Source organism: Periplaneta americana, chromosome 8 (assembly GCF_040183065.1).
Source record: "Periplaneta americana isolate PAMFEO1 chromosome 8, P.americana_PAMFEO1_priV1, whole genome shotgun sequence".
NCBI classification, from domain to species: domain Eukaryota; kingdom Metazoa; phylum Arthropoda; class Insecta; order Blattodea; family Blattidae; genus Periplaneta; species Periplaneta americana.
In genome coordinates, this window is record NC_091124.1 from 148,062,179 (window position 1) to 148,076,087 (window position 13,909).

The following is a 13,909-nucleotide window of genomic DNA, read 5'->3' on the forward strand; positions in this document are numbered from 1 at the left end:
CAGAAGTTTAAAAGTATAATGTCAAAAATCAAATCAGAAAATAATACTTTGACAAAAATCGGAATACTAATTAAAGGTCTTATAGATATCCTTGATCTTGGAAACGGCAGTGAATAAACCTCTGAAACTAGCCTATTGGAATGCCGATGGTGTAAGAAGAGATTATGATATTCTAACTGATTTCCTTGAAGAGTTTGACATAGACATATTTTTAATTAATGAGACGCATCTAACAGCCAACCAACGTTTCACAATCCGAAATTATACAATATACCGCACAGATGGACCTTGAGGACATTATGGTGGCACTGCTATAGCTGTTAAATCAACTTTATATCACCGACATATACCTACACCTAACTTTACAAATCTTGAAGCTACATTCATAGAAATTCCAATAAACAACTCAAACTTGCTATTAGGAGCTATCTATTACTCTCCAAATCTGAAACTTCTAGACAATGATCTGGATTTGCTTCATGAAATGTCAAAAAACTACATTCATGCTGGTGACTTCAATTGTAAAAACCCAAAATGGAACTCAAGAATTATTACTCCGAGAGGAAAACAACTTGAGGCACATGCTTCCCTACATAAATATAACATAATAGCTCCTTCACAGCCAACTCACTTTCCATACAATAATCTGCATATGTCGGATGTATTAGACATTGCCCTTGTCAATACTACTATTACACCTCTATACATTGAAACAATTTCTGCTCTGTCTTCAAACCACGACCCAATCATTCTAGTTCTAGATCACATTCCAGCTTCTTCTATATTAAAAAATGACAAAAGAAAAACAGTCGATTGGAAATTCTTCAGGGAACTCGTAAACTCTTCCGTGCCAGGCAATATAATCATTAAATCAAGAGAGGACTTAGATAAAGCTGTTCACATCTACACCTCCACAATTAGCAGTGCTATCAAAATCGCAAAAACTGCATACAATAAGAACCCAGACACAGCAAAGAACCTAGAAATTCAAACTCTTTGCAAACAGAAACGCTTAGCTAGGAAAAAGTGGCAAAAATCTCGAAATGAAACTGACAAAAATATCTATAGCAATTTAAAAAACAAATTACACAGAAGAGCTTTTGAACTGAAAATAGATCAATTTGAAGCCGATGTCAAGGATGCTGTATCTTCGAATACTATCTGGAAAATAACAAAAAGACTTACTTCATCTAACAACATCAATAAACAGCAACTCATACATACTACAAATGGCATCAAATACAATCCACAAGATAAAGCTGAAGCAATTGCTGAATATCTAAAGGATCATTTTAGCGAACCAACTGCTGACCTGAACTATATGATCTCAAATCAAGACATGATTGACAATATTAATAGAGATTTAAAAGTTCATGATACAAGTACTATTCCTCATACAACTCCTTCAGAAGTTAAAGAAATTATTAAGACTTTAAAATCTTCAAAATCTCCTGGACCAGACAAAATTAGTAACTTAGCTCTAAAAAAATCTACCAAAGAAAGCTATATGCCATATTACTAAGTTGTTCAACTCAGCATTGAAAACTCAATATTTTCCCTCATCTTGGAAACATTCACAAATCATTACAATTCATAAACAGAACAAGAACTCTATGTATTGTCAAAATAGAAGAACCAATATGTCTTTTGAATACACATGGAAAATTATTAGAACAGAGCATCCTCAAACGAATGACACCATTATTCCTCCTTGGCAAACAGCTTTTTAAAAAGGAAGATCAGTAACTCATAATGTAGTCTCTCTCGTAGAAGATATAACCAAAGGCTTTAACAACAAATTCTACACTGCAGCCATCTTTTTGGACGTTTCTAAGGCATTTGATAAAGTTTGGCATTTAGGTCGGCTGTATAAACTTAATAAATTTCTGCCTCGCTCATTAACTCACCTTCTAGCTAGCTACTTAGAAAAGAGATCTTTTCAAGTCCTCATAGATGGCCAACTATCTTCCACTTATATAGCAGAAGCTGGAGTTCCACAAGGCTCTGTACTTGGTCCTATATTGTACTGTCTCTACACTTCAGACATTCAGACTACTCTCAAAACTAAAACACTTCTGTACGCTGATGACACAGTTATATACAGTGTTAAATTCAGTCCTCAATATGCTGTCTCTGCAGTTCAAAACCATGTACTTCTATTAGAAGAATGGCTTAAAGAATGGCGTATTTCTTTAAATCCAGAAAAATGTCAGTCAATAATTTTCTCAAAGTGTTTAAAAAGGCCTCGTGACAAAATAAAAATATGCAATCATGAAATTCAATACAGTGACCATGTAAAATATCTTGGTATTACTCTTGATAACAAGTTGTTATGGCACAAGCACATAAAATCTGTAACAACTAAGAGCTCTCTTAGAATATCTCATCTTTACCCCCTGTTCAAATCTCCTGTTTTCAGTCTAAGAAGAAAAGTTATGCTCTACAAAATGCTGATTTTACCAATCCTAACTTATGTTGCCCCAGCTTGGTGTTATATTCCAAAAACAGTGTTTCAACCTCTTCAAATTGTTCAAAATAAAGTGCTCCGAATAATACATAATTCAGACTGGTACACAACAAATGCACAAATACACTTTGATTTGGACATGACATTTCTGAAAGACTCATTACGTGAACAAGTTAAGAAGTTTTATAACAGTGCAAATTCAAGTGAAAATCCATTCATCAAGCATCTTGGCCAATACAATGCAAATTTCTACAAGAAACACAGAACACCAAAATCTTTTTTAAGCGAATAACATGCACTTTTCCATAACCTCTGACTTCCTAAAATCTACACTAATGTCTCTGTGCCCAATTGTTTTGACAGCTGGACATGAACAATATTTGTGCATTATTATTTGAATTTACACTAAAATACGAAAAGGCAGAAAACATATTTGTTTTGGAACTTTATCAATAAATTGCTGAATGTGGGGGGGGGGGGGGAAATAGCTGGTGTCACAGGACCATTACTAGCAATTCCGGCATAACAGAATGGCCACCCAGATCATCCAACCTGACACCATGTAATTTTTTGCTATAGGGTATCCTGAAAAATGATGTTTTTGCTCAGAAACTGCAGGATCTGCATCAATTGCGACAATGATCAAACAGTCATTCATGAAAATCAATGAATCGTCAATTATGTTCTGCCATCTGTAAATCAGTGCCTAAATGTTGTGAATTGTGTAACGAGAAACAGGGTCTTCATTTTAAACAAAGTCTGTAAAGGAATGTGTAATCAAATTTAAATTGAAAGTAACTAAATGTAAGAAAGTGTTTGAGGAAGGAGACTTTTAACCCACTGTGTGCGTGTGCGTGTATATACATAATGGCATTTAATTAATCATAGAATTTCTGTATTGAAGTGATATAACTTGACTCTTCATAATCATCTTACAATGGAATTTACAATTCATATTTGATTTTCAGTTAAGTCAGTCAGTTATTAAATACAATAAATAATGTTTTAGTTTTTCAGTTTTATGACATCAATTTAATATTAAAATTTGCTAATACATGTTAAATATTAAATAATGTATAAGCGTTTTCACCTTTTACAGCATCATCAGATACAATTTGCTTTTACGATATCTAAATTACATAGTGAAATCATTATTTACTCTTATAGTAAACCATTAAATTGGTGTTATAATAATAAGTAATAATGACTCACGAGTTTTATGTATTGTACTTTAGTGAAAAAATTTTCAAGTTATAAATAAGTCTACATTTGGATAACTAATTATGTTCTATTTAGTATTGAAATACATAAAACTCCTGTTACAATGGTTTCACGTTATTGTACGCGCAACTTATCTAGGCAGCTGGGTCCCCTAATGCTCTCTCGCTGCCCTGTAACTATCTGCTGGCTACCTGAACGTCACTGCAGCAGTTGTACATACAGTTACAAAAACATCATTCGGTATTTAATTTCAGTGCATTTCATTGGATATGATAGGTGAACAAAATAACAAACATAAATAAATTACATTTTTCTTCTTCTGTTTGCAATACAGTATGATCACAACTCCAATTTTATTACAATATTCGATCTGGCTGTGAGCTATGATAAGCGATACATAAAGTCTTTCAAGTAGAAGCACAAGTCTGTAGTTGTTGGGTTTCCAAAAAACTTCACTTTCACACACAGTCATTATTATCCACATTCTTCTTCTTCCTCCTCCTCTTCCGCATCTTCATTATCATCATCATCATCATCATCATCATAGTCGTCATCATTGCTAGTGTCATCTAGACGTATTATAAATTCGTCAATGGTGTCAGTCCTGTTCGAAATACACCACATGGTTGGAGAAGCCTGGACAGTCTTCTCTCATCACCCGGTCAACAGCTGCTGTGGTCATCTCCTATGTTGTCTTCAGTGACAGATTACCAGCAGGATTGTTTTCACGAACGTACTGCTTAATTTTGGACCATGCCAGCTCTATGCAATTGAGATCACACATATATTGTGGGAGCAGATGTATTGAATGGCCATGCTGTTTCAGAAGCTGGTCAACTCTGTATAATTTCTCTACTGGTTTATGTAGGTCAATTAGGTCCATCAAATCACATTTTCTCATAGACAACGAAACAGGAATGCCTTTCTTATCGAGCCATGATATCATGCCCTTCTTGACACATATTCCGTTAGTGTGGAACAGTAACTATGTTGCCATTACTTTTCGAATGCCCAAGTATTTAAAAAATGGACAAATTAATATCATTGTGCTAACCTACCTCTTCTTCCCAGGAGATTTCAGAGTCTCGTTCAGATGTTGTTGCGCATCTTTCCTTATTGTGAGTATGGATCTCAGACTCACACCTGTATATCTGGCAGCTCTCTTGGTCGTCTTGTTAATATCTATTGTTATAACAGACAGAGTTTGGAAATCAACGGATTACATTAGCTGCTTGTCTATGCGGACGATGTGAATATGTTAGGAGAAAAACCATAAATTGTTAGGGAAAACACGGGAATTTTACTTGAAGCAAATAAAGAGATAGGTTTGGAAATAAATCCCGAAAAGATAAAGTATATCATTATATCTCGTGAACAGAACATAGTACGAAATGGAAATATAAAAACTGGAAATTTATCCATTGAAAGGTGGAAAAATTCAAATATCGGTATCTTGGAGCAAATGCAACAAATATAAATCACACTCAGGAGGAAATTAAACACAGAATAAATATGGGAAATGCCTGTTATTATTCGATTGAGAAGCTTTTGTCATCCAGTCAGCTCTCAAAAAAACCGAAAGTTAGAATTTGTAAAACAGTCAGTACCGGTTGTTCTGTATGGTTGTGAAACTTGGACTCTCACTTTGAAAGGAACAGAGGTTAAGGGTTTTTGAGAATAAGGTGCTTAGGAAAATATTTGGGGCTAACAGAGGTGAAGTTACAGGAGAGTAGAGAAAGTTACACAAAGCAGAACTGCACACATTGTATTCTTCACCTGACATAATTAGGAACATTAAATCCAGACGTTTGAGATGGGCAGGGCATGTAGCACGTATGGATGAATCCAGAAATGTATATAGAATGTTAGCTGGGATGCCGGAGAGAAAAAGACCTTTGGGGAAGCCGAGACATAGATGGGAGGGTAATATTAAAATGGATTTGAGGGAGGTGGGATATGATTCCTGTAGAGAGTGGATTAATCTTGCTCAGGATAGGGACTGATGGCGGACTTATGTGAGGGCGGCAATGAACCTCTGGGTTCCTTAAAAGCCATAAGTAAGTAAGACATTTCTCTTTCGCCTCTTGATCGCAACAAACAACCACTGACCTTATTATCTCCTTATCCTTACTGTGTACGCTATAACCTTGTTGTATCTCGTATTCCTACCGGCCATTGCATAAATATGTCTTCACAGAACGCAAAATTACTGTAAGTACAACGAACACACTAAGCAAGCAAATATATTTTACTTGCTTCGTAGACCATCCTCCCCTCTTCTGCCTCGCTGCCACTAGAAGCGATCCCTCTACTCCCTGCGCCTCTCTCTTTTAGCTGCCCAGATAAGTTTTTTGGACAGTACATGTGTATTTTAAATTATCACAATTTTAAATTCAAATACATTTATCAAACTTTGTGTTTAAATGTATGATATTGTGTTTCTAATATACAGTTCAATTTATTTAAAACTATGTTGATGTAATTTATATCTTCATTTTATACTTGTCATATTGCATACAATTTAATCTATACTAATAATAAATCTGTAGCCGAAATTTTTCTGGTAATTTTCAATTTTCCAAAAATAATTGGTCCTAACATATATAATTAACCACCCTGAAATCGAAATTCGCATTTTTTAAATTTTTGTTTGTATGTCTGTCTGTATGTTTGTTACCTTTTCAAGTGATAATGGCTGAACCGATTTATATGAAAATTGGAATATAAATTAAGTTCGTTGTAACTTAGATTTTAGGCTATATGGCATTCAAAATACTTTCTTTAAAAGAGGGGTTATAAAGGGGCCTGAATTAAATAAATCGAAATATCTCGCGTATTATTGATTTTTGTGAAAAATGTTACATAACAAAAGTTTCTTTAAAAATGATTTCCGATAAGTTTTATTCTTTACAAAATTTTGATAGGACTGAAGCAACAATCGAAAGCTATTAAACTTAGCCTACAGACAATGTTTCTGTGTTTGTATGAAGTAATATCGGAAGCTAAATTTACCGATTTGTATAATTAATTATTATTTCACCATTGGAAAGTGTAGTTTCTCTAGATGGACATATTGCTATAATGTTATTACAATAACTTCTTAGTAAATCGAAGACAGGTAAGATTAAAATAGCTTCCTATGCACAGAAAATTTGATAGGCTTTTTTGTACATTCGTTTTCTGTATTTCTTAAAATAATATTTATGTACACACTCATTTTAATCTCAGAGAATTAACGAACAACGAGAGTGTATTGATTTAGCATGCAGTAATAGTATGTTAGCTTAGCAATCCACTATTTTATAATTCAAATTTTAACTATGCTCAATCGAATCGTGTTAAAATACATAAAATAGACTATATATGCAATAAATGCAATGCAAAAAAAAATTGGGTAATGAGCCAAGCAGATTATGTTGCGCTGTTGTAAAAGTTGTTGCTTCTGAGATTCAAGAGCCCCCACAACAAATTAAAAACTTTCTTATCGGAGTAAATCCGTTATCAACGCACTTTTTATATAATGTAATATAATATAATATAATATAATATAATATAATATAATATAATACAGAGTGATTTATATAGAACTGACACATTTCTTTCATTAATTGTTTCAAAACGAATTGTGCTAGCGACAACTTATTATACCTAAAATGTAGAGGAATTTTGGGAGATTATTTACCTCTACAGCAAATGTTGTCCGGCGTTGTCAAATCCGGAGATCTCGGTGGCCACAGGTTCCTGGAAATTATTCGGTCGTCACATAACCGGATAAATGGAACCATGCTTCATCTGTGAACCATGTGATGGACAATATGGCAGGATTTTGCACAATGAACGCCTGAAAACAACAGCAGAATGTTCTGGAGTTTCGATTCCTTGTCACTAGATGTGCAGATGTTTATGTTTTATTCCTATTGTTGGCAGCTGTTTTCGACATTTTGTGTCAACGTGAAAATGCAGTACACATTAAATCAACGACTCTTCCTTGTGAAGCAATACTGGATTACGAATTCAATTACAGCTACTCAAAGGGCATACCAGAGAGAATTTGGTGTTCACAATCCTCCCAAAAGAAACACAATACTGGGACTGGTAAACAAATTGGAAAGAACTGGATCTCTGGTGAGTGAAAAGGGCAAGCATCGTTCATCTAGGCTTCCCATGGTTGTTGTTGACATAAGAGCACGACTGGAGCAGTCACCCAAAAAAATCATTACGATGGTTATCGCAGGAGACAGGGTACACCTACTCAATGTGTCAGAGAGCCTAAAGCCATATAGGGTTACGGTTGTTCATCAGCTACAGGAACCAGATAAGGATAAAAGATTGAATTATTGTCGTTGGTTTCAGACGTTCATTGTGCAAAATCCTGCCATATTTTCCATCACATGGTTCACAGATGAAGCATGGTTCAATTTATCCGGTTATGTGACGACCGAATAATTTCCAGGAACCTGTGGCCACCGAGATCTCCGGATTTGACAACGCCGGACAACATTTGCTATAGAGGTAAATAATCTCCCAAAATTCCTCTACATTTTAGGTATAATAAGTTGTCGCTAGCACAATTCGTTTTGAAACAATTAATGAAAGAAATGTGTCAGTTCTATATAAATCACTCTGTATAATATATACTAATAATAAATATGTAGCCGAAAATTTTCTGGTAATTTTCGCTTTTCCAAAAATAATTGGTGTTAACATGTATAATTATTCATCCTGAGACCGAAAATCGCTTTTTTGACATTTTTGTTTGTATGTCTGTCTGTCTGGATGTTTGTTACCTTTTCACGCAATAATGGCTGAATGGATTTCGATGAAAATTGAAATATAAATTAAGTTCGTTGTAATTTAGATTTTAGGCTATATGGCATTCAAAATACTTCATTTAATGGGCCCTGAATTAAATCGAAATATCTCGCTTATTATTGCTTTTTTTGTGAAAAATGTTACATAACAAAAGTTTCTTTAAAAATGACTTCCGATAAGTTTCATTCTATGCAAAATTTGGTAGGTCTGATAGACTTTTAAAATAACAATACAATACGTTTTCACCGCCGCCTCAGATTGTAGCGTTGTTGTTCCTGCAGTAATTCCCATGTGCAAAATATAAAATTTTTTAGTAGGAAGAAAAAACACATTTATTCATTCCATGGCAATGGTACATAGGAGATCGTGAATTCTTACATTTTCGAAAGAAAGAAATATAATTACATATCACTGTTTATGCTATATCACTATTTAAGTTATTTGAAGGTTTCAGAACCATAGTGGGCCAAGCGCCATTTACTGAAGACATAGAAAACAAGGGTTAAAATTAAGTTATTACCATAATTCAATGGAACCATATAGCAAGTAATATAAAGTTTACACATTAAAACTAAATGATATGTCAATCTTCATTAAACTATTGCGTGTAATAACAAATAAGAAACATGTTAAAGGAATTGTCATTGCACCAAATGAGTGCTCTCTGGACCAAAATGATCGCAATTTAATTATTTAAATACAATTTCAATTAAGTAACATATTAAACGATTTATCCTTCTAACAAACACGACTGTTCCCTGGATCAAACGTCCTATTTTAATTATGTAATTACTTTATATTTATTTCTAACAGGTGCAGCGGAGCGCACGGGTACGGCTAGTCTAAAATAAACATATATTTTGCAGATTATTCAAGAACGACTTAATAGCACATCAATTTCATCAAGCACAAAATAGGATTAAAAACAACAAACAGAGGAGCAAATTTCATTTTATATTATGTAGAATCATTATACATCTCAACAGACACCACAACATTAACATAATATTACGAATGATTAATTATTTTATGAATTATGACAAATATAAAATGAAGATATAAATTATATCAACATAGCTTTACATAAATTGAGCTATATATTACAAACACAATATCATATATTTAAACACAAAGTTTCATAAATGTATTTGAATTTAAAATTGTGATAATTTAAAATACATATGTAACGTGAAACCATTGTAAAATGAGTTTACGTATTTCAGTGCTAAATAGAACATAATTAGTTATGGTATCCAAATGTAGATTTATTTATAACTCGAAAATTTTTACACTCAAGTACAATACATAAAATTCGTGAGTCATTATTACTTATTATTATAACACCAATTTGATCGTTTACTATAAGAGTAAACAAAAATTTCACTATGGTATGTAATTTAGATATCATTTAGATATCCTAAAAGCAAATTGTCTCTGATAATGCTGTAAAAGGCAAAAAACGTTCATACATTATTTTAATATTTAACATGTATTAGCAACTGTTAATATTAAACTGGTAAGTCATAAGATTGAAAAATTAAAACATTATTTATTGTATTTTACAATGGAGTCCAACTGTATTTCTTGTAAAAATATTGTAGCGTTAAAATAATTACAAGTTTCTATTTTTTTTTTTCTTTGCCTGAGTGGGATAGAATGTAGACTTTGATTTATTTAATATTGATCAATATATTTTCCAGGATTCTTACCAGAGCTACCAAATGTTACAACAATTGACATGTCCTTTAATAAAATGACAGCTATTTCCGGATTTACATCATTTCCCAATCTGAAAAATCTTAATCTCAGCTTTAATTCAATACTTTCTTTAGAAAAATGTGAGGTAAATATAACAGATGTTTTAATAATTTTATGAGAGAGAGAGGGGAAGAAAAGGTGACAAAGCTTAGAAAATCAATGTGTGGTGTGGTATGTGTGGTGTGTAGTGCGTGTGGTGTGGTGTGTGTTGTATCAATGCCTACCCACTTCACTTTACGTGATTTGGGTTTTGAATATTGTGAATAGATGGCAGGACTGTGACCCATTTTTCTAGTTGCACACCACTTCGGCAGGCCATGCTGTACATGATGTGTATCTGTGAAGAGTTATGTCGTGTTTTATGGTGAGTGTATGGGTAAGTGTTCATTTAAGTGTAGTGCATGGAATGAGTGATGATGATGATGATGATGATGATAATGAAGATGAGGAAGGGAAAAGGGGTAACCCAGTGCCAGCACATTGCCTACTCCTGTCAAATAGCACCAAGGGGGCCACCAGGCCTAATGTCCCCGTCCAACAGACCAATCACTATCAACAGTGACATATGCCTTCTCATCAGATGCACTGTATTTGTGAATCTTATCAGATTTCAAATGATAATCTCGTATCCAAAACAAACTACCTTCAAGACTTCTGAAAAAAGAAACATGTTTAGAGATTTCAAAACATGTACCACAGTAGAACTTCTGTTAACAGAAATATAAGAGGCTGATCCTCTTTCAGATAAGCCAAATTTCGTATAATAAATACATAGCCTTTTTAGAGTTAAAAGGTTAGAAACTAACTCGTAAGTTGTGTACAACAAAGCACTACTGTATTAGAACAAAACTGATACAATGCATACAGTATTACTAAATATAAATATTGATTCTTCACCATTTCTTTGAGAAAAAGTACGAAAATTTCTTTTGGCTTTTTCGTTCACATACCTTTCTAGCAGCAAAGTCGGCATGCCTGCTGTGCTAGGGATGGGTTTAGCTGGCTCGTGTAAACAATAGGACGTGTTGTTGACCTTGCACATATTCCTCTGACCTGCTTGGGGGCAACAACTACTGATACTTGTCTTCAAAACTGCTTTTGCTTTGCCCTTATATTTTGACCATGAAGTGTCGAAATTAAAAATAATACAATTATAATATGAGTATACCATTTATCATACGTAAATTTTGTATTTCATAAATTTTAAAGTTTCTTCATAAAAATTCTGTCACACGACATATGTTTCAGCTAAACCAGTTTTCGGTTGCAGAGATTCAGTCAACAGAGGTTTTACTGTATTTACATAGCAATCTAGAAACAGATCCTTTTTCCATGATTATTATAATTATTCATATTCCAAATAACATTATGGAAAAATAAAAATGAAAAGTATCATCACTGTTCCCAAAAACAAACAAGTTTTTATCTAACCACACGTAATCATTTGTTTACCTTAATGTCCTCAAGTTAATTTTCTTCAACTAATTAATATATTGTTGAAATCATTTTCAAATAACTTCTAGGTGAAAACTGTTTTCAACAGTAGAGTGTTTTCTTGTTTTCAGGGTCTTCCAAACCTGGTAACATTGAACATATCTTGGAATAAACTACAAAGTTTCGTAAGAACTATGAAAAGTGTCCAACAAAATTTTCCTAAACTTCAAAATCTTAATATAAAAGATAATCCTTTTGATATTACTGATACAGATCATGTATTAGTGCTAGCACATCGATATCTTCCAAATGTACAAATCATAAATGAAATTGATATTGGTGTTTCATTTCTTCCTAACAAACTAGTTATAGATCTGCAGTCATATCACTCATTTGTAAAAGACAAAACAATTCCTCTCACTTTATTAAACGAAAAAACAAATCTAAAATGGAAGGTGGATATCTGTAACAAGGCAGTAACTCAAGGGCATTCAGAAAAATACGAAGATGTAAATATGACTGTGGACTGCTCAAAATGGATTTCTCTATCAGAAAAACAAATCGTAAGCATAAAAGCTTCAAAACATGTAGCAAACACATTATGGGCAGACTTTTCCAAAAACTTGCTGGATGATTTAAGTTTTTTAGAAAACTGTGTGCTACTGAAAGAGCTATCAATTTCCCAAAATGTTATACAAGATCCAGGTTCAAGCTTGCATCATTTGAGGCATCTTGTGAAATTAGACCTCAGTTGCAACTATCTAACAAATCTGAAGGCATTTTGTGGCTCAAGATTTCCTACTTTGAAGGTATGTATTTTATCAATACTATAATTACATTTTTTAGTTTCAAAAAATTCTAGTCTAGACCAGTGGTGGCTCGTGAAATTTTAGCTTGGTCGGGCTCCACTAAAATTTTCAGTACACAGCATTATGTCTTACGTACCAGTACCACAGTGAAAATTAATTATATTAATACATTTTACCTGTATTAAAGTTGAAGCCATAACCAACCACTGATTCAGTCCTTTTTTGTTCTGTTGCTCTTGTTGTCGTCATTGATATTTATGTTTGTTTATAATTAAAATTTTGAAACACTATAAACTATAAAATTTAATTTAAAAATACTATATTGGTTTTTGTTATTAATTTTATTGGAGATAACATTTCACTGTTCGATTCACAATTTTATTTGAACACGAAGTCTAGCCTTCTTTCTTTGCGGCTAGAAGATTCATTAATCACTTTATCATTGAAATTAACAATATTTTCAATCATCACTTTTTCTACGCTTAACACTGTCAAAGCAGCAAGATGGTCTTGTGTCATTGTACTTCACTCTTTTTTCAGTATAGAAAAACACCTCTCAGGCTGAGCAGTAGTTATGGGAGTAGTAAGAATTATTTTGAGGAGAGTGAACACTTCTATGTAGGAACCACCAATTCCTGTATCCAACATGATTTCGTGTATGTTCATAAGACCAGAAATATTATGGAATTCTTGACTCTCGCACAAGACAGATAGTTCAGTTTTCAGACATTCTTTACACAAGAAAGAATAAGCTTCAATGGTTTCTTGTTCATCTGAAGAAAATTGTATGTAGTTTATATTGTCTTTAAAAAGAGAGAAATTTAACAATTTTGCTACAGACAAATTCTTATTGAAACCAAATCTTCTTTCATCTCACAAGAAATGATATCACACACACCTCTTTCACAGAGACAAGATTTTGCAACTTACTTTTCCTTTCCTTCATGGGAGAAGTTTCTTGTTGATGAGTAACAGAAAGAAGTTTGTTTCTTTATTTCATGATTGCTTCAAGGAATGAATTTACTGCACTGTAGATATTGGTGGAATTTGCATTACGATGCTGCAGCTGGTTATACAAAATATCCACATGAGACATGATATGATGAAAAAATTCTAGCCAAAAGCTGAAGTCCTGATCATTCTACACACGAAGAATCACTGTACCTCCTTGTACAGTGGAATGATTTCTTTCAATTTCAAGTTTCTCAAAGCATTCTATTAAACTCTCCTTACATTAAAAATAGTATTAACTAATCAGGTAAGAAAATTCCATCGTGTGTTTGATCCTCCAGGTATTCGTCTAGACATACTATCCAGCACAGCTAATCGTGACAGCGACTTAGAAAAAAATGCAGGTAGACAATACTACTGAAAAAAATACAAACTTGTGAATATTACCAATATTCAA

At 33.2% G+C, this 13,909-nt stretch overlaps 1 protein-coding gene across 9 annotated transcripts in view; it reads right to left on the minus strand.

Moving 5' to 3' along the window:
• LOC138705137 (KIF-binding protein) overlaps window positions 1-13,909 on the minus strand; it is a 92,063-nt gene that overhangs the window by 22,730 nt on the left and 55,424 nt on the right. Inside the window, exons 9-10 of one of the 9 annotated variants that reach the window (XR_011333638.1) lie at window positions 7,371-7,529; window positions 4,747-4,870 (exon numbers count right to left, since the gene is read on the minus strand). The exons of 6 other annotated variants lie outside the window; for them this stretch is intronic. The gene's annotated coding sequence lies outside the window, so the exon portion shown is untranslated. Of the gene's footprint in view, window positions 1-4,746; window positions 4,871-7,370; window positions 7,530-11,700; window positions 11,836-13,909 lie in introns of those variants that run through there. 2 more of the 9 variants (XR_011333637.1, XM_069833798.1) reach the window with 2 other exon arrangements.